The 19,675-nt window shown below is 36.3% G+C and overlaps 1 long non-coding RNA gene across 1 annotated transcript in view; it reads left to right on the top strand.

Annotated features, from left to right (window-relative positions):
• The window catches only part of LOC309625524, a 129,902-nt gene that overhangs the window by 36,884 nt on the left and 73,343 nt on the right, over nucleotides 1–19,675 (top strand). The window contains exon 2 of the long non-coding RNA XR_014242563.1: nucleotides 18,996–19,021. This is a non-coding gene — a long non-coding RNA (uncharacterized lncRNA). The remainder of the gene's footprint in view (nucleotides 1–18,995; nucleotides 19,022–19,675) is intronic.

Genomic DNA, 19,675 nt, shown 5'->3' with positions numbered 1-19,675 from the left:
TTCTCTAAATGTTTGATGGAATTCACTTGTGAAGCCATCTGGTCCTGGACTGTTGTTTGTTGGAAGATTTTTAATCACAGTTTCAATTTCATTACTTGTGATTGGTCTGTTCATATTTTCTATTTCTTCCTGGTTCAGTCTTGGGAGGTTATACCTTTCTAAGAATTTGTCCATTTCTTCCAGGTTGTCCATTTTATTGGCCTAGAGTTGCTTGTAGTAGTCTCTTAGGATGCTTTGTATTTCTGCGGTGTCTCTTGTAACTTCTCCTTTTTCATTTCTAATTTTATTGATTTGGGTCCTCTCCCTCTTTTTCTTGATGAGTCTGGCTAAAGGTTTATCAATTTTGTTTATCTCCTCAAAGAACGAGCTTTTAGTTTTCTTGATCTTTGCTATTGTTTTCTTTGTTTCTATTTCATTTATTTTTGCTCTAATCTTTATGATTTCTTTCCATCTGCTGACTTTGGGTTTTGTTTGTTTTTCTTTCTCTAATTCCTTTAGGTGTAGTGTTAGATTGTTTACTTGAGATTTTTCTTGTTTCTTGAGGTAGGCTTGTATAGCTATAAACTTCCCTCTTAGAACTGCTTTTGCTGCATCCCATAGGTTTTGGGTCATCGTGTTTTCATTGTCCTTTGTCTCTAGGTTTTTTAAAATTTCCTCTTTGATTTCTTCAGTGATCGCTTGTTTATTTAGTAACGTATTGTGTAGCCTCCATGTGTTTGTGTTTTTTACGGTTTTTTTCCCCTGTAATTGATTTCTAATCTCATAGCGTTGTGGTCAGAAAAGATGCTTGATATGATTTCAATTTTCTTAAATTTACTGAGGCTTGATTTGTGACCCAAGATGTGATCTATCCTGGAGAATGTTCCATGAGCACTTGAGAAGAAAGTGTAGTCTGCTATTTTTGGGTGGAATGTCATATAAATATCAATTAAATCTGTCTGGTCTGTTGTTTCATTTAAAGCTTGTGTCTCCTTATTAATTTGCTGTTTGGATGATCTGTCCATTGGTGTAAGTGAGGTGTTAAAGTCCCCCACTATTATTGTGTCACTGTCGATTTCCTCTTTTATAGCTGTTAGCAGTTACATTATGTAATGAGGTGCTCCTATGTTGGGTGCATATATACTTATAATTTTTATATCTTCTTGGATTGATCCCTTGATCATTATGTAGTGTCCTTCCTTGTCTCTTGTAAAGTCTATTTTATCTGATATGAGTATTGCTACTTCAGCTTTCTTTTGATTTCCATTTGCATGGAATATCTTTTTCCATCCCCTCACTTTCAGTCTGTATGTGTCCCTAGGTCTGAAGTGGGTCTCTTGTAGACAGCATATATATGGGTCTTGTTTTTGTATCCATTCAGCAAGCCTATGTCTTTTGGTTGGAGCATTTAATCCATTCATGTTTAAGGTAATTATCTATATGTATGTTCCTATGACCATTTTCTTAATTGTTTTGGGTTTGTTTTTGTAGGTCCTTTTCTTTTCTTGTGTTTCCCACTTAGAGAAGTTCCTTTAGCATTTGTTGTACAGCTGTTTTGGTGATGATGAATTCTCTTAGCTTTTGCTTGTCTGTAAAGCTTTTGATTTCTCCATCGAATCTGAATGAGATCCTTGCTGGGTAGAGTAATTTTGGTTGTAGGTTCTTCCCTTTCATCACTTTAAGTATATCATGCCACTCCCTTCTGGCTTGTAGAGTTTCTGCTGAGAAATCAGCTGTTAACCTTATGGGAGTTCCCTTGTATGTTATTTGTCATTTTTCCTTTGCTGCTTTCAATAATTTTTCTTTGTCTTTAATTTTTGCCACTTTGATTACTATGTGTCTCGGTGTGTTTCTCCTTGGCTTTATCCTGTATGGGACTCTCTGTGCTTCCTGAACTTGGGTGGCTATTTCCTTTCCCATGTTAGAGAATTTTTCGACTATAATCTCTGCAAATATTTTCTCGGGTCCTTTCTCTCTCTCTTCTCCTTTGGGAACCCTATAATGCGAATGTTGTTGCATTTAATGTTGTCCCAGAGGTCACTTAGGCTGTCTCCACTTCTTTTCATTCTTTTTTCTTTATTCTGTTCTGCAGCAGTGAATTCCACCATTCTCTCTTCTAGGTCATTTATCCATTCTTCTGCCTCAGTTATTCTGCTATTGATTCCTTCTAGTGTATTTTTCATTTCAATTATTGTATTGTTCATCTCTGTTTGTTTGCTCTTTAATTCTTCTAGGTCTTTGTTAAACATTTCTTGCATCTTCTCTATCTTTGCCTCCATTCTTTTTCCAAGGTCCTGGATCATCTTCACTATCATTATTCTGAATTCTTTTTCTGGAAGGTTGCCTATCTCCACTTCATTTAGTTGTTTTTCTGGGGTTTTATCCTGTTCCTTCATCTGGTACATAGCCCTCTGCTTTTTCATCTTGTCTATCTTTCTATGAATGTGGTTTTTGTTCCACAGGCTGCAGGATTGTAGTTCTTGCTTCTGCTGTCTACCCTCTTGTTGTAAGATTTTTAATTACAGTTTCAATTTCATTACCTGTGATTTGTCTGTGTATATTTTCTAATTCTTCCTGGTTCAATCTTGGAAGGTTGTAATTTTCCAAGAATTTGTCCATTTCTTTCAGATTGTCCATTTTCTGGCATATAGTTCCTTGTAGTAGTCTCTTATGATCTTTTGTATTTCTTCAGTGTCAGTTGTAATCTCTCCTTTTTCATTTCTAATTTTATTGATTTGCATCTTCTCCCGTTTTTTCTTGATGAGTCTGGCTAAAGGTTTATCAATTTTGTTTATCTTCTCAAACTACCAGCTTTTAGTTTTATTGATCTTTGCTGTTGCTTTCTTTGTTTCTGTTTCATTTATTTCTGCTCTTATGATTTCTTTCCCCCTACTTATTTTGGGTATTCTTTCTTATTCTTTTTCTAGTTGCTTTAGGTGTAAGGTTAGATTTTTTATTTGAGATTTTTCTTGTTTCTTGAGTTGAGCTTGAATTGCTATGAACTTCCCTCTTAGAACTACTTTTGCTGGATCTTATAGGTTTTGGATCGTCATGTTTTCGTTGTCATTTGTTTCTAGGTATTTTTTTATTTCCTCTTTGATTTCTTCAGTGATCTCTTGGTTATTTAGCAGAGCACTGTTTAGCCTCCATGTATTTGTGTTTTTTACTGTTTTTTTCCTGTAATTGATTTCTAATCTGATAACATTGTGGTTGGAAAAGATGCTTGATAAGATTTCAATTTTCTTAAATTTTTCAAGGTTTGACTTGTGACCCAAAATATGATCTATTCTGGAGAACGTTCCATGTACACTTGAGAAGAAAGTGTGTTCTTCAGTTTTCAGGTGGAATGTCTTAAAAATATCAATTAAGTCCATCTGGTCTATTGTGTCATTTGAAGCTTGTGTTTCTTTACTAATTTTCTGTCTGGATGATCTGTCTATTGGTGTAAGTGGGGTGTTAAAGTCCCCCATTATTATTGTGTTACTGTCAATTTCTACTTTTATGGCTGTTAGCATTTGCCATATGTATTGAGGTGCTCCTATGTTGGGTGCATAATTATGTATAAGTTTTATGTTTTCTTCTTGGATTGATCCCTTGATCCTTATGTAATGTCCTTCCTTTTCTCTTGTAACAGTCTTTATTTTAAAATCTATTTTGTCTGATATGAGTATTGCTACTCCAGCTTTCTTGTGATTTCCATTTGCATGGAATATCTTTTTCCATCCCCTCACTTTCAGTCTGTATGTGTCCCTAGGTCTGAAGTGGGTCTCTTGTAGACAGCATATTTAAGGGTCTTGTTTTTGTATCCATTCAGCCAGTCTGTGTCTTTTGGTTGGGGCATTTAATCCATTTACATTCAAGGTGATTATCAATATGTTTGTTCCTATTACCATTTTCTTAATTGATCTGGGTTTGTTTCTGTGGGTCTTTTTCTTCTCTGTGTTTCCTGCTTAGAGAATTTCCTTTAGCATTTGTTGTAGGACTGGTTTGGTGGTTCTGAATTCTGTTAGCTTTTACTTATCTGTAAAGATTTTGATTTCTCCATCGAATCTGAATGAGATCCTTGCTGAGTAGAGTAATCTTGGTTGTAGTTTTTTCCCTTTCATCACTTTAAATATGTCCTGCCACTCCCTTCTGGCTTGCAGAGTTTCTGCTGAAAGATCAGCTTTTAACCTTATGGGGATTCTCTTGTATGTTATTTGTTGCTTTTCCCTTGCTGCCTTTAATAATTTTTCTCTGTGTTTAATTTTTGATAGTTTGATCAATTTGTGTCTCAGTGTGTTTCTCTTTGGGTTTATCCTGTATGGTACTCTCTGCGCTTCCTGGACTTGATTGACTATTTCCTTTCCCATATTAAGGAAGTTTTCGACTATAATCTCTTCAAATATTTTCTCAGACCCTTTCTTTTTCTCTTCTTCTTCTGGGATCCCTATAATTCGAATGTTAGTGCCTTTAATGTTGTCCCAGAGGTCTCTGAGACTGTCCTCAATTCTTTTCATTCTTTTTTCTTTATTCTGCTCCCTGGCAGTTATTTCCACCATTTTATCTTCCAGCTCACTTATCCGTTTTTCTGCCTCCGTTATTCTGCTATTGATTCTTTCTAGAGTATTTTAAATTTCAGTTACTATGTTGTTCATCATTGTTTGTTTGCTCTTTAGTTTTTCTAGATCCTTGTTGAATCTTTCTTGTATTTTCTCTATTCTGTTTCTGAGATTCTGGATCATCTTTACTTTCATTACTCTGAATTCTTTTTCAGGTAGGTTGTCTATTTTGTCTTCATTTATTCGGTCTTCTAGGTTTTTACCTTGCTCCTTCATCTGTAACATATTATTTTGTCATTTCATTTTTTTTTTGATGGGTGAGGCTGTATTCCTCTCTTACTGGTTGTTTGGCCTGAGGCATCCAGCACTGGAATTTGCAGACAGTTGGCTACAGCCAGGTCTTGGTGCTGAGATGTGGACCTCTGTGAGGCCTCACTCTGATTAATATTCCGTGGGGTCTGAGGTTCTCTATTAGTCCAGTGGTTTGGACTCCGAGCTCCCTCCACAGCAGCTCGGGCCTGACCTGTACCCTGGGAACCAAGATCCTGCCAGCCATGTGGCATGGCCAAAAAAAAAAAAAAAAAAAAAGAGCAATATAATAACAAAGAATAAAAAACAAAATAAAATTAGAAACATAAAAAATATATTAGGAAAAGTAAAAATATAATTGAAACAACTGCAAGAAGGTAAAATAAAACCACAACAGAAAGAAAGAAAATAAAAAAGCCTTGGCTATGGGGGCGGAGTTTAAGCAGAGGTGGATCTTAGGCAGGGGCATGGTTTAGGGTGGAGTGGGACCTAGGCTGGTGGGGGGTGACGTTTGAGCATGGGGCGGGGCCTAGGCTCAGGACCCATGCAGCTGGAAAAGGCCCTGGGGGCAAGGCCTAGGCAGGGTGATGTTCAAGCATGGAGCAGGGCCTCTGCTTAGGACCTGTGCAGAAGGGGAGAGGCAGCACATGGAAAGGAGGGCCTCCGGAGTGTGGAGTTCTGGAGTTTGGAGGTAGGGCCCTGAGTGAGGGTGTGTGGGTGGGGTTTAAGCCCAGCGTTGGAGGGCGTCTCCGAGTATAGAGGTAGGGCCCTGGGTGGGGGTGTAGGGGTGGGGCTTGGGCTCTGTGCAGCAGGAGGGAGGCTCCGAGGGCAGAAGATTAGGTGCCTAAGTGGACAGGGAACACACTGGCTGCGTTCCCTTCTGTTTTGTCACGCCTCTACCCCCACTATCTCCCCCAGGGTCTCCCCTGTCCCTGCTGAGCCCCTAACCGTGGGTGGGTCCTTCTGGGTGTAGGAACTCCTCGCCTCCCCCAGCAACCCCTCAGGGGTGCCAGTCCTGTAGGTCTGGACTTCACTTTTGCTCCCCTTTCCCTCCCTCCCACTCCCTCAGGACCCGTGTGGCTGGAGGGAGCCTTGGGGGGTAGAGGATCTGGTCCAGGATCTCAGCAGGCTCCCGGGCATCAAAGTGGGCAGGAGAAACCTGGCCACGCTCTCTTTTGATCCTCTGCCCTCCCCTGGTCCCCCAATTTCCCCCTTCAGGTGTGGGATCCCTTCCCCTCCCCCAGCCACCCCTCAGGGGCGCCAGTTCCATCCCACCTCCACTTCTCCTCTCCCCTCCATGCCCCACATCCTACCCTGTCACTGGGGTTTCCTCCCATCCCCTTAGATGTCCATGGTCCCCCACTGGTGCCCAGTCAGTGCCCTAGTTGTGCGAAGACGTGAATTCCCCGTCCTCCTAGTCCGCCATCTTGACTCTGCCCCCCTCCAGTGGTTTAGTTTTATCCCCTACCCTCTACTTTCTTCCCTGACTGCAGTATTCCCAATCTATTTTCCTAAAGACCTGACTGTTGACTGTACTTTCCCCCTCCCACTTAGTTGAAACAGGAAGGCTAGAGAAGCCTGGAGTAGGAGGAATTTTCATCCTCAAGGAAGGAAATAAGTCTCCAGCAAAGTCTTTTCTTCTGGAAAGTAGGTCTTTGTTATGGAGAAGCCTTATGGAGAAGGCTCTGGATATATTCTGCAATGATTACTCTTTTCTCCCTGCCAGAGCCAGGAGGGAATCTTTCTCAGATCTTTACCATGAGATCCTAGTAGCATTCCTGGAGGTAAAGTCAACAAAAGTGTGGGAGCTTCTCTAAAACTGTGGCCCCTGAAAAGTTTCTCACTGTCATACCAGCATCAAACTCAGCCTCCAGCCATTGGTGAAAATGATTATTTACATGTTCCTACCAGTTTATGGCACAGCAGCTTCAGTTCTAGGTAAGCAGATCTCAGCTATGATTGTTTGATTTTGGTGTAGCTGTTGGCACCAAGACCTCAGTTGTCTGATGGATCTGAGAAATATCACTGATTTTCATTTGTCTAGTTTTTTTCTGGCTGTAACGCTAGAATGAAGACTTCCAAGCTTTTCCCATGTCAGAACTGAAATCACAAGTTCCTCACTGAACTCTTGGATCCATTGAAATAATTTGTAACAGTTCTTAAACTATTGTGTCACTTCCTCAGTATTTATAGTCCTCCATTTCAGGAGGCTTCTCTAGCAACAGAAAACTAAGCTGTGCCTCTCATATATGAGATTTCTCTGAAAGAGCAAAAGTGCTTTGATTCTGTGCAACCAAACAGAAGTCTCTATCAAATGTTTGATGGCAAAATTTGAAGGATGTTTTTCCCAAATGAGTATGTACCATTAAATTTATGTACCTAGAGTTCTGGGTGTGTTATAAATACTGATTGTTTAGAATGTTTTAGATTGTCACACTCCAACCTAAGCAATTATAAATTGCTTGTCATTTTTTTAGGACACAGAACAGAACGTTATTCCCTGGTTTGGTCCTGCCTCCTGCTATTGCCTCATTTTATGCCATTGTTCCCCTCATTCAATAACTACATGCACACTGGCCTCCTTAAGTTCATGAAACAGTCTTTCCAACTTCATGTGCAGTTATCTATGACTATAATGCTCCTCCATTCCCTGGGTAATTTCAGCTCATATTTAAACTTTCACTTTGCCACTTTTTCAGAGAACTCTCCTCTAGTCCCTAGATTAGATTAAGTCTCCCTAATACATACTTTCACAGAAACTTGTATATTTTTTGGAAGTATCACAACTGTAATAAATTAGTTTATCATGTAATTCTTTGCTTAATATCTGTCTTTCCCATTTGAATATAAACTCTAGGAGGACAGGGACTGACTATCCTATTCACAGTCATATCCTTTGCATGAGTCCTGGGAAACATTTTTTTGTATGCATGAGTTATGAATGAATGAAAAGTCAACCTTCATTTTTATTGTATGGCAAACCAAATCCTTGATTTGGGATTAGAGACCACAGAAGCGTCTAGAGGCAGTAATGACACAACTAGAGTTTCTCAAGGAGAAAACTAAGAGCAGAAATTTAGTTCAACTAATGATATAACATTTCTCCCCTAGGGAAAGGCAAAAATATTTTTAAGGAGACTTGATTTCTTGCAGTTATACAGATGTGGGTGTAACTTAATTTCTCTGGATACCAAAGAAAAGGATGAACTCAGAATGCTGGAGAATTCAGGGGTGCTCAGATTACAGCAGCAGTAAATATATGATTATCTTTATTATCAACTAACTAATCTTTTCTCTTCGAGTTTCTCAATGATTGGAATGAAACATGAGAAAATGCCTCAAAACCACTGACGATAGAATGATTCCCTGGGTGAGTTTTGTGGTGATCTTGAGTCTCCTGAAGTCATCTTAGGACTTCAAGTTTGAAAATGGCCTTCAATGACTGCTTCTGACGAATGTCACAACTCACTCACTTGTGGGGTGAGCTTGTGGGCTCATAACTGTGCTCTTAGCAACACATAACATAAAGGTTTTATTAGATAGAGATTTAAACCCATCAAACTAGCCAAGTAATGATAGTACGCTGGGTTTGTTCTTATATATCATCACAATTAATTTTTGAAAGAAGTCTGTTGGGTAGGCTTCATTATTTCCATTTTTTACAAATCACAAAATAAAGTTTACGATGATTGAGTAACTTAGCCGTGATCATATAGTTAATTTAGTGCCACAGAGAAGATATGAACATTAGTTTTCTAACACCCTTCAGGTGGTAAGTCTCATTTTGTGAACAGCTTTATAGTCATTATCAAGTATTATGGCATTTTTAGAATTGTTTTCATTTTTGGTACTGCCTTTCACACTTAATCACTTAAAACGTTGATAAAATTAAACCTGTACACTCACTGAGCAGCAAAAATAGCTTAAGACTATCTTTTTTGTGCCAAAGGTTATGAGAATCATTGTCCCAACCTCAATCCAGAGAAAGAATCCCTTACACCCAAAACCAAAATTCTCAAAAAGTGTGCATTTAAACAAGAAAAATATGGAAATATGTAGAATATCAAGGTTCTTACAGCAACTGTTATGCGTAGAAAGTGAGCATACTTTATGTCAGTTTTTAGTGTCTGTTCCAGCTGCAAATGTGTAATATAATCTGAAAATTATACAGAGTAGTATTCATTTAAATGTGTAAACTTTACTGACAAGAAGACAGCTTCCAAAGAAATAGCAGAGCCCATTTTGTTAATTTTGTTTGGAGGGATTTCTTGGTAAATAAGGACAGAACAGAGCATAATAACTTATATGACACTTTAAATTGCATTTCAGGGCATCCAGCCAATTTTACAACCTGCATAGTATGAATAAGAAAGCAATATTGTTTAATTAGAACAGTAGACAGTCTTGATAAATGTGTTATATATTGATATTCATATATATGATGTGTATGTGTATTATACACACTTGTTACACAGATACACACATACCTCTACCCCCACTCACGCACAGTTTTTGTTGTTGTTGTTACAGGAGAAACCAAGTGTTAATGAGGTGACTCAGGGCAAACCATTACTGGAACATTTCATGTTGTAGGATTGTTCTTTGTATTGTGGAGCATCCGTATCTCTGGCTTCTGCCTACTAAATGCCAATAGCATCTCCCAATTATTGAGATAGACAAAAGTACCCTCACAACTTTCCAAAATGCCTCTTAGGAAATGCATGACTCCTGTTGAGAACAGCTGCTTTGAGAGGTGGCAAGGAACTCGAACTAGGTCAATTGGAGTCCTTCCCCAGGGATTTTCAAACTGGTAATGTCCAAGCTGTGAGAATGACTATGGAAACTGTCAGTGGGCATGTGCTTGCTACATGGAAGCAGTTGGCCTGCAATAAGAGAGATTAAAACTGATGCATAGAGGGAAGGAGAGACAACAAATGGAGCCAGACTGTAATGCTGTTTCCCTGTCCTCCCCTTGATTTAGTGACATTCCTCCTGTAGCTAGCCCTGGTTGGGTTTCTGTTGCTTGCTACTAAAAGAGTCCTAAAATAATATAAGTACTTATTTGCACATTATTATTTTATGTCAGGTGTAATCAGTAATCATTATAATATGAAAGAAGCTGGACAAGGAAGATGTTCAATAAAGCCAAAAGAATGAGGATAACAACAAATAGAAAGTTATTTAAGGTTATGATGAATTACACCACAAAAATAAATTCCCAAAAACACTTGATGAGATTGAAACTTTTTATATATATTTGAAAATAAAAATAGATTGAGTGCAGAGATTGTGTGCTAATTTTAAATATTAAGGAAGAAAAGGTGTCCAAGGATAGCTAAAACGTTGTATCTGTTCCATGTAAAATCCTTTCTTGAAATGGAAAGCTAGGGCACTTACTTCTCCTTACATAATCTTTACTAGGTATTATTAAGAGCTCTCTGGTAAGGCAAATGTTTTCATTGGAAATGGCTATCTTATTAATATAGTAGATGTTTTCAGGATACCAGTGTCTATCAAAAGTTTGTCTTTGGTCCAACTTTGGTATAGATGTTCTTTGGAAAGTCTGCACATGAGATTTTCATTATAATAGAATGTTTAGTTACATAGAGATCAGCTATAAAATGTGTGCTAGGATGTCTAAAGAAATACAATTCAAAACAACAAAATGTTAAGAATGGTAAATATTACTATGTCTTGTGTTGTTTCTCCAGTAGAGTATGAAGCACATACTCTTCGGCTGATAATCAATTGTAGTTAGAGATGAAGGACATGGATATTAAGATTTAAGAGGAGAATCATTTAAGGAAAACTTTAATGAATTCATATCATATTTTTAGTTTGTTTTTAAAAATATCCATTCAGACACATGCAAATATTGATTTCTGGAGACTTCAAAGTAAAAAATAAAGGCTAACATGTGTTTACTTTTTGGCTAATTTCCGTTTATCCCTGTTCCTCGTTAAAATTGCTCTTTATTGTTATGAGAACTACCAATCTCATAGCTCTTCCCAGTTCTCCTGACCCACGATGATTCTTCTGACTTCATTTGCTAGTCCACCTAGCCTGAATCCCTAGGTCAAAGTTTCTAAAATTGACACACCTAGCAGCAAAACAAAAGTCACATAAATAATAAGTATCAGAATGGGAACTCAAAATCAAGTGCCCTTGCTTCCAAGGCCTTTGTAACAGCTGCTACTACTGCCATTTCCTTCCTTAATGATACAATGTATTAGGCTCTTCAAAGATAAGAGCTGAATGTTCATTTTTATCTTTTTTATAGAGCAGAACAAGATATTGGACATATAGTAGGAAGCTATATGTATTTATATTAGTGCAAGAGAATGATATTTTTTATGTTCTGTTTTATATTCACATTTCATTAAATTTTTTGATATTGATTGATAATTAAACTTCTGATTAAGCACACACATTTACTTTCATTTTATCTACCTGCAAATTTATTATTACTATTAAATGAAAGCATTGGATGATAGGAAAAAATTTGTTCATTTATTTGGCAGTTGATTCTGAGAACTGGAAAGAATCAGATTCTTAGTAAAAGTTCACATTTAAGCTTTTAAAAATGTCATTTAAATAGAAAGGAAAACAGGGGTACTGTAGGATCTATTCAGCTCAAAAATAGTAAAATGATTGGATATTATCAAATTCAATGATCAGAAAGTAAAGCAAAAATAATCAGTTTGAAATCATTTGCTTCAACAAAAGGTACTATTCTCTTTATTCTTCATCAGCTTCTTTACCTATTTGATCCAACAAAACCAACCTTTCTTCTCTTTATTGTGTGTAGCACAGACACTCAGGTCTTGAAACAAATTTGGAATTCTTGAATATAAGCTGTAGGTTATGGTCTAACTCTAAACAAAGAGCATTAAGTCCCATTATGTATTTCACAGTTTTGTTAATTAGCTTTTGTAATTTTATTGCTATTATTAAGGGTAATATACATTTATTTGTACTATTTCATTGTAACTCTATTTGCTATTAATAGTAGGAAATGATATGGATCAATAAAACCTCTATCGTTTGCATGTTTACATTATTTAAATTGTAATAAGAGAAAATTATAGCAGTGAAATATATTTGGTAACACAGCCATTTTTTTCCAGAGATATGTTGGAAACCCAACTGTTTGGGTCATGCAAATTAGATTAGAAAAAACCTTTAAGGAATAGATGTTATATAAAATTAAAGTGTCTGAATAGAATGACAAAATGACCAACCCAACTATCTTCCCATCTTTAAATTTTATGGGATTTTTAAAATGGATTACTATATCTTTTTAAACTAGTTTGTTTTCATTGAAGCTATTATTAAATGTTTAATGTTATATTTTAAAACATAATCAGAGCACTGGAAGCAACACCTTTGGCAAAGCTCCTAATTTTGTAAGGATATTTTATATAAAGATGCATATTATATCAATAATATGAAATAAGTAGTTGAAAATCTGTCTGAAGTATGTGATTAATATTGGCCAATAATCTGAATCTTTCAATCCCCAAATTTTAATCATGTTTTTCCCTTCAAACAGTATTTATTTCTGGAATCATCTAGATAATAATTTTAAACCCTACACTTTGTTTGAATAAGTACTGTCTTACTATGTTGAACTGTGGTTGTTTTGGTTTGTTTTATCAAAAAGAAAGCTCCTTACAAATATTCTTAGAAGATATATCCATCCCTTTCACATGTTCTTTTTTTTTTTTTAAATAATTCTTTATTTATTTATTTATTTTTGGCTGTGTTGGGTCTTCGTTTCTGTGCGAGCGCTTTCTCCAGTTGCGGCAAGTGGGGGCCACTCTTCATAGCGGTGCACAGGCCTCTCACTATCGCGGCCTCTCGTGTTGTGGAGCACAGGCTCCAGACACGCAGGCTCAGTAGTTGCGGCTCACGGGCCTATTTGCTCTGCGACATGTGGGATCTTCCCAGACCAGGGCTCGAACCCGTGTCCCCTGCATTGGCAGGCAGATTCTCAACCACTGCGCCACCAGGGAAGCCCCACATGTTCTTATTTGATTCCTTTTACTCTAGAAAAATAATGAGATAGAATTATATTTCACTGGTATTTCTTTTGAAAAGTTTGTCAGAGGTATGAGAGAAGAGTCTCAAAAAGATTCCAAAACTCTTACCTTTCCATCTCCAGAAAGACTTACCTTTCTAATCTTGATTTTCCACATCAGCTTCTTCTATGCTTCTGTCACACCTCCCTTGTTTCACACATTCACACTCTCTATCTGCTTTATGTTATGTATGTATGTACATGTGTATGTATGTATTTACTTGCTTATTGGCTATCATCTCCATTAGACTTTAAGTGCCATAAGGGCATGGATCTCATTTATTTATTTAATAGAAGTATAGTTGATTTACAATTTTTCAGGTGTACAGCAAATTGATTCAGTTATACACACATGCACACACTGATGTATATTTTATTAGATTCTTTTCCATTATAGGTTATTAGAAGATACTGAATATAGTTCCCTGTGCTATATATTAGGTCCTTGTTATTTATCTATTTTATATATAGCAGTATGTATCTGTTAATCCCAAATTCCTAATTTATCCTCCCCCCTTTCCTCTTTGGTAAGCATAATTTTGTTTTCTATGTCTGTGAGTTTGTGTTTTGTAAATAAGTTCATTTGCATCCTTTTTTTAAAGATTCCACATATAAGAGATATCGTATGATATTTGTCTTTCTCTGTCTGACTTACTCCACTTAGTATGATAATCTCTAGGTCCATCCATGTTGCTGCAAATGGCATTATTTCATTCTTTTTTATGGCTGAGTAATATTCCATTGTATAAATATACCACATCTTCTTCATCCATTCATCTGTCAATGGAGATACATTTAGGTTGCTTCCATGTCTTGGCTATTGTAAATAATGCTGCTATGAACATTGGGGTGCATGTATCTTTTTGACTTAGAGTTTTCATCTTTTCCAGGTACAGGGCATGGATCTCTTTTATTTTACTCACTGCTGTGTTCTCAGCATCTCGTCTAGAGACTAGAGTGTAAGGCATGGATTTTTGTCTGCTTTGCTCGTGACTGTAGTCCCAGAACGTAGAATAGTAAATGACATTAAAAAATATAGCTACAGATTGCATCTAGATTTTGGTTGTTCAGATAATAGCAATATACTAGTTTTGCAAAGCAGTGCTGCAGTCTTGCCCATCTTTAGGCTTGTGTGCTTTTGCAAAGTATTGCATTCAGAATTCAGAAATTCTCTATTTGTTTTAGATACTTTAAATTATGCTGTATAGAGGCAGAAGATTTTTCCAGAAGAAAACAGTGTTACCCATTTTTGGGGGGAGGCTGTCAGTGGCCCTTGATTCATTAACTCAAAGTTAAGAAAACCAACCACATCCAATATACCCTGCTTACTGATAAAAAGGAAACAGTTCACATGACCTTATCTATTGTCTAATGTCCCTGAGAGAATCTGAGGGAGGCGGTGGGGAAAAATAAGTGATGGCTCTTTCTAGACATTGAGTTTCTCTGTGGTCACCTGGTATTTTCTGTATTCATGGAAAGGTTATAAGCTGTCATGGTGGGCATAATTATAACAATTCTTCTATTTAACAATTAATTTTTCTGTGAGAAAGAAACTCCAATTATTTGGTGATGATAGGATAGATTTTCTAAGAATATACTCACCTCTTTACAGTCATATTTGGTATTAATGCCAGGTAATAGATTAGAAACCTCACCATCGTAAAGTTAAAATTAACCAGTTAAATATATGCCCACATTGTCAACAATTATTGCTTCTTTGTGTCGTAATAATAACATGGCTTGAAATAGTAATTTGGAGTAAAAAAAACACAGTTGTCTTTCCCCCCCACCCTCTTCATACATTTTAACTCTTTTAAATATGCACCACATCCCCTTTCTTTATTTTAACTTTAATGATCTTTTCTCTCCTGCGCCAGTGTGTCTAGAACAGAGGAGGTGAATGGCTAGAAATGGGAATGGGGTGAGGGGGAAACGAATGAGAAAGGAGCAAATACTAAAATGAATTTCTTTCCAAAAAAGGAAACAGCGGAATAATTTGCGTCCTTTCACTAAATGATGATCTATTTGCCTTCTTAATCCCACCTTCCCACAGCTCCCAGATTCACTCACACCCATGAACATTTTTTGAAAATGAAAGAAAAATGCATGCTAAATATATACCAAGTCAATTTATGTTGATGTTTTCCTTTCTTCATTTCTGTAACTGATTTTGGCACCTTAATACAATGATGATAGAATGCAAATCTTTATACAGTAACCTAGTTAGGATTCCTACAATAAATAATTCCCATATCCATCACTTTTAAAGCATCACTGCAAAGAGTAGAGTGCAGCAATGTGCTCTTATGTTTCTTATTTTCCAGATCAATCTGTTTTTCTTAATTTTAATTTATAATCAGCACAACTGAAGCTTCCTAATCATATCAGACATGCCAATCCTTTCAGAAGCAAATCTGATTTAACATCAAGGAGCCTGGCTTGTGTTCATGGAGGAGGAGGTTTTTCCCCACTGCTTCCCAGAAGTTTCTAGCTGGGACTTAACACATTTACACAGCTGAGATCCAAACCAGTTTCCTAATATTTGGTGGACGAAAATCTCTCTCAATTGAGCCAAGTAATCTACCATCTGGTCAGCATAGCAGAGGGTGTACCCAAGCGGGTGACTCTGGAGTTTCTTGTTTGTAGTTTTGGTGGAGAGGAAGAAAAATAAAGGAAATTGCTCTTGAAAAAGTCTGGAATAAATTAGAAGATGCTTCTTTTAAGGTGGAGTATTTACCTTAAACTTTTAAAGAGATGTATGGAAAAGGATAGAATATAGCCTTATTGTCCTATTTTGGTTTGCATCTCAGAACAGTTTAATCTAACAGACAAACACCACTGATCCTATCTTAAAGGATATACAATTTTCCACGGAGGAACTTTGTGGGTATTTTTGGCCTGTAAAACAGATAGCGGATGAGCTTTCCTTGCTAGCTGCAAGCTGGAGCCTGTGTCAGGCTTCACTAGGCACACAAGGCTCTGATTTTGTATCATTAAAGACTCATTATCTCTTTTAACTTCTGTTGAAAGCATTCATCCATAACTCTCGCTACTACTGAAACAATAGAGGCTCCTAGCTCAGTAATAATGCTTTCTTTTTTTTTTGCCAGCTTAAAGAGCCTTTAAAGGATGGATTGGCTTTCACAATGCAGAAACAAAAAGCTTCTGCTCAGGAAAATATAAAAGGTTATTTCTGTAAGTAACTTCAATTTTAAAGATTGGAGGAAAATCATCCGACGTGAGTTTCTCAGATCTGGGAGTCTGAGTATACCTGAATGTTTAATTCCTACTGGGGGAAATATTACATTTTCCAAAGGAGAATGACATGCCTTACTTATGCTTAGTCTCAAAGAGAAAAATACTTTAATAAGAATGAAACAGGCTTGGTGTATTGATCTTGCCAATTTGTTTGGTATTAATATATATTTGGCAGGGAGCTAAAGTCTCCATTGAATTCAGCAGTGGATTATATGAACAGTAATTTTTACATTTACCCGCTTTGTTTACACTTTCATTATACCTCTACTGCATTATCTGATGCCTTCATACAGTTTTCAATCTTATAGCCACTTTAATCTCCTCTTGCACTCAGCATATCTGAGTGAGTTTGTTGGCATAAGGGAATTTTGAAGGTTATATTACAGTACATGAATCAACGTAAAATGAAATGCACCGGAGACACGATCAGCCAGTTTTAATTCATTGCAGAAAGTTATAGATACCAAAATGCATTTAATGTAATCTGATCTCTTTATTCAGTCCTGAATTTACGAGGAATTCACCAGGAGTCAAATGACAACTTTGTTTTAAAAATAGTAGTCTATATCGAATGCCATTTTAATATATCTCTGACATATTTACATTTAAAGAGTAGGGAAAAGTGGAATCTTTGAACATAAATTTCTCTTTTCATAGAAAAGCAAAGCCTGAGAAAGATGATACTTTTGTTCATTAAAACATTATCTGTCATTGTAACATAGGTCAGGTTGGTGATAACAGTTAAATAAATCCAGCTCATCAGTACAGCTGGTAAACAGATTAGAAGCCCCCTAGATTACTGAGCATTTCATTTTAAAAAGGAGGCAAATAGCATCATTGTGCTCAGGTCTATTGAAAATGTTTTAGGTCAGCAAGCCTGCTCTTTGCCTGGAATGATCAAATGTTCTCGGTTCAGGCTGGTCAACAAGAAGACACGGACAGTGGCTTCCCAGCAACTTCTCTACCAGCAACACATATAGATGTTAAACTTCAGTCAATTATTGTTTGGTTATAAGACATGATCCTTCATTTGGGGTCCTAAGTTGTTTTGGTAATGCTGTCCCCATCAAAATCACTCGTCTTACCTGGGAATTTTTCATATTTCTCATATTTGAGAAATCTCCTTTTCTCACACACCATACCACTGGACTTTAGGTTGAAGGGCAAATGTGGGAATACTACTTGCTATTTTTATTTCAACACACAGAATTTGTAATCCATTCCAAAACAAACAAAATTTCCTTTTTGTGTCTCTGAAAATTTCCTATTATGTAGAAAAGCTATGTAAAGCCCAAGGAAATAACACAGTTTGTTGTAACTAATACATTGATAGCATCTTAGCTCATTAAATGTCGAAATTATTATCACTATTATAAAAATAATATTTAAGACATAGATACTATAAGTGTATTTTATATATTATACTTCTATTAGCTATAAATAAAATTGTATAAATAATAAATACTTTTATTAAGTATGTGAAATAAAATTTTAGGTTTCACCACAAATGTTATGTAATAATAACAGCATTTGGATGGAGGTCTTTCTGAGTGATTAGTTTAATAGATGATTTTGTAACTAGAACTGAATTCTATATCACTTCAGAATTATATTTATGGTAATAATAGTCAAATGTCTAGTTTTTATTTAATAGACGTAAATTTTCATTCCAAGAGTATTCCAAAGCAAAAATGCACCACTTTCAAATACTTTTATTTATTTGGTTCATTTTACTCTTGGAAAATAATGAAATAGTACTATATTTCCTTTATATTTCTTTCAAAAGTAGATCATGGGGATGGAGAAGAGATAAAAGAGTTAACATATTGAAGGAGAAATTATTTTTAGAATCAATGACCAGACGCCCTAGAATTTTTGGTTCAAATAAATCAGGAGTAAAAACAATTTATGAGAATCATCTCCGGACAGTCTGTCCAAATAGACGTATATCCCCAGAGGGAAAGCTTGATCCAATCCAGTTTAAATGAGGTAAGAAAAAGGGTTTCCACCATTTCCTTTGAAAGGGTAATTTTCCCAGAGTCCAACAAACATCAGTGTTAGAAACAGTGTTAGAAAATACCTCTTAATACACAGTCTGAGTATTCCCTGACTCAATTGCTCCATTTCTTCTGTGATCCTTTCAAAAATTGGTTGACTAGTCATACCTTCCCTCAGTTTCCACCTATTCAAGCTACATTTAGTTCTGTATGTTTTCATTATGGTTCAATTCCTCTAATCAAAGGTATTTATTTTTCTCATTTTAAACTGTTTTTTTTTTTTTTTTGGTAAATCTGTGGCAAGATAGTGTTTTAACTATGCTTTTATAAGTGGTAAGAAGAAAGAGTCTTTTCTAGCTTGTAAACACAATCTCTAATAATGTAGCCCAACTTAGGATGCTCAAGAATATCATATACTGAGAGCTTTTCAGTACTAATTTGTTGCGTCTCTTTCTTTTGAATATCCGTATACTTTGACTTTTTCAGGGTAAATCTCAAGTGATCTTTATTCCCTCTACCTGTGTAAGTTGTCTCAGTTATGCCAGGCTTGCCAAATAGGATGAGAAATATTTATTGTTTATCTTTATTGTTTATCTTTACTCCTCTGAGCTACCTTTCATAACCTTGATAACTATTTCAACTATATTTGAGTCACAAAAGTGAGCACAGCAAAAATATAATAGAGAAACCATTAACACCATCTTTGGGTACATAGTCTTAAAGTAAAATTAATAACTGACTTAAAAGGTTATTATTTTGTATTAACAGAACTTTGGGATGAAATGGCAAAAGTCGTATTTGACATACAAGTTGATTTTCTTTCCTTTCTAGATGAGAAGAATGGTGGTGGTGCTGGGGTAAGTGGAGTGATTGGAAACAGGCAAGTTTTGTGATGAGAAACCATGAGGATGGTGTCTAAAACAGCACTTTGGAGGAGGATATGCAAGGGCTTCATTTAGGTGCAAGGGCTTAGGTCATTGAAATGAGTGCTTGCAGAAGACAAGAGTCCCTGTGGTCCGCTTGCAGTATCCTAAACCCCAATCAATAATCCCCAACCCTCTCTATATCTTTCAGCATTGTTTCCTCCTTCTCAGCAGCTCCTTTTCCACCCATTTGGAGTTGGCTTTTAAAGGATGAAGATTTTATTCATTCTAGGAAAGTTCAGATTTTAACAAGATTTTGCATACAAAAGGCTTCAAGATTTAAGGTGTGCAGGTGACACTTTTAAACAAGATGCTCTTTGCACAGATAATTCCATGGTTCTTGGAGATGGAGTCAATTCACCTAATCCATCCAAATTTCAATTGTTTTCCAAATGTTCAAAATCATGTAGATGTAATAGAGAAATATTTTGTAATTTGCCAGAAATGTGATAGAACTGATCAGGTATATGAAACCTGTTATTCAAATCGGCAAGTATGAGGAAATATTCTTTGGTTCCCCTACAGTGCTAACATTGAGACTGATTCATCTTAGAAGAAAAAGATAGCAAGAAAAAATCTATGGTGGTC

The sequence above is a fragment of the Balaenoptera borealis genome (assembly GCF_965194805.1).
Source record: "Balaenoptera borealis genome assembly, chromosome: 3".
Taxonomy (NCBI): Eukaryota; Metazoa; Chordata; class Mammalia; order Artiodactyla; family Balaenopteridae; genus Balaenoptera; species Balaenoptera borealis.
The sequence above is the reverse complement of the archived record's forward strand: the minus strand, read 5'-3'. Positions and strand labels throughout refer to the sequence as shown.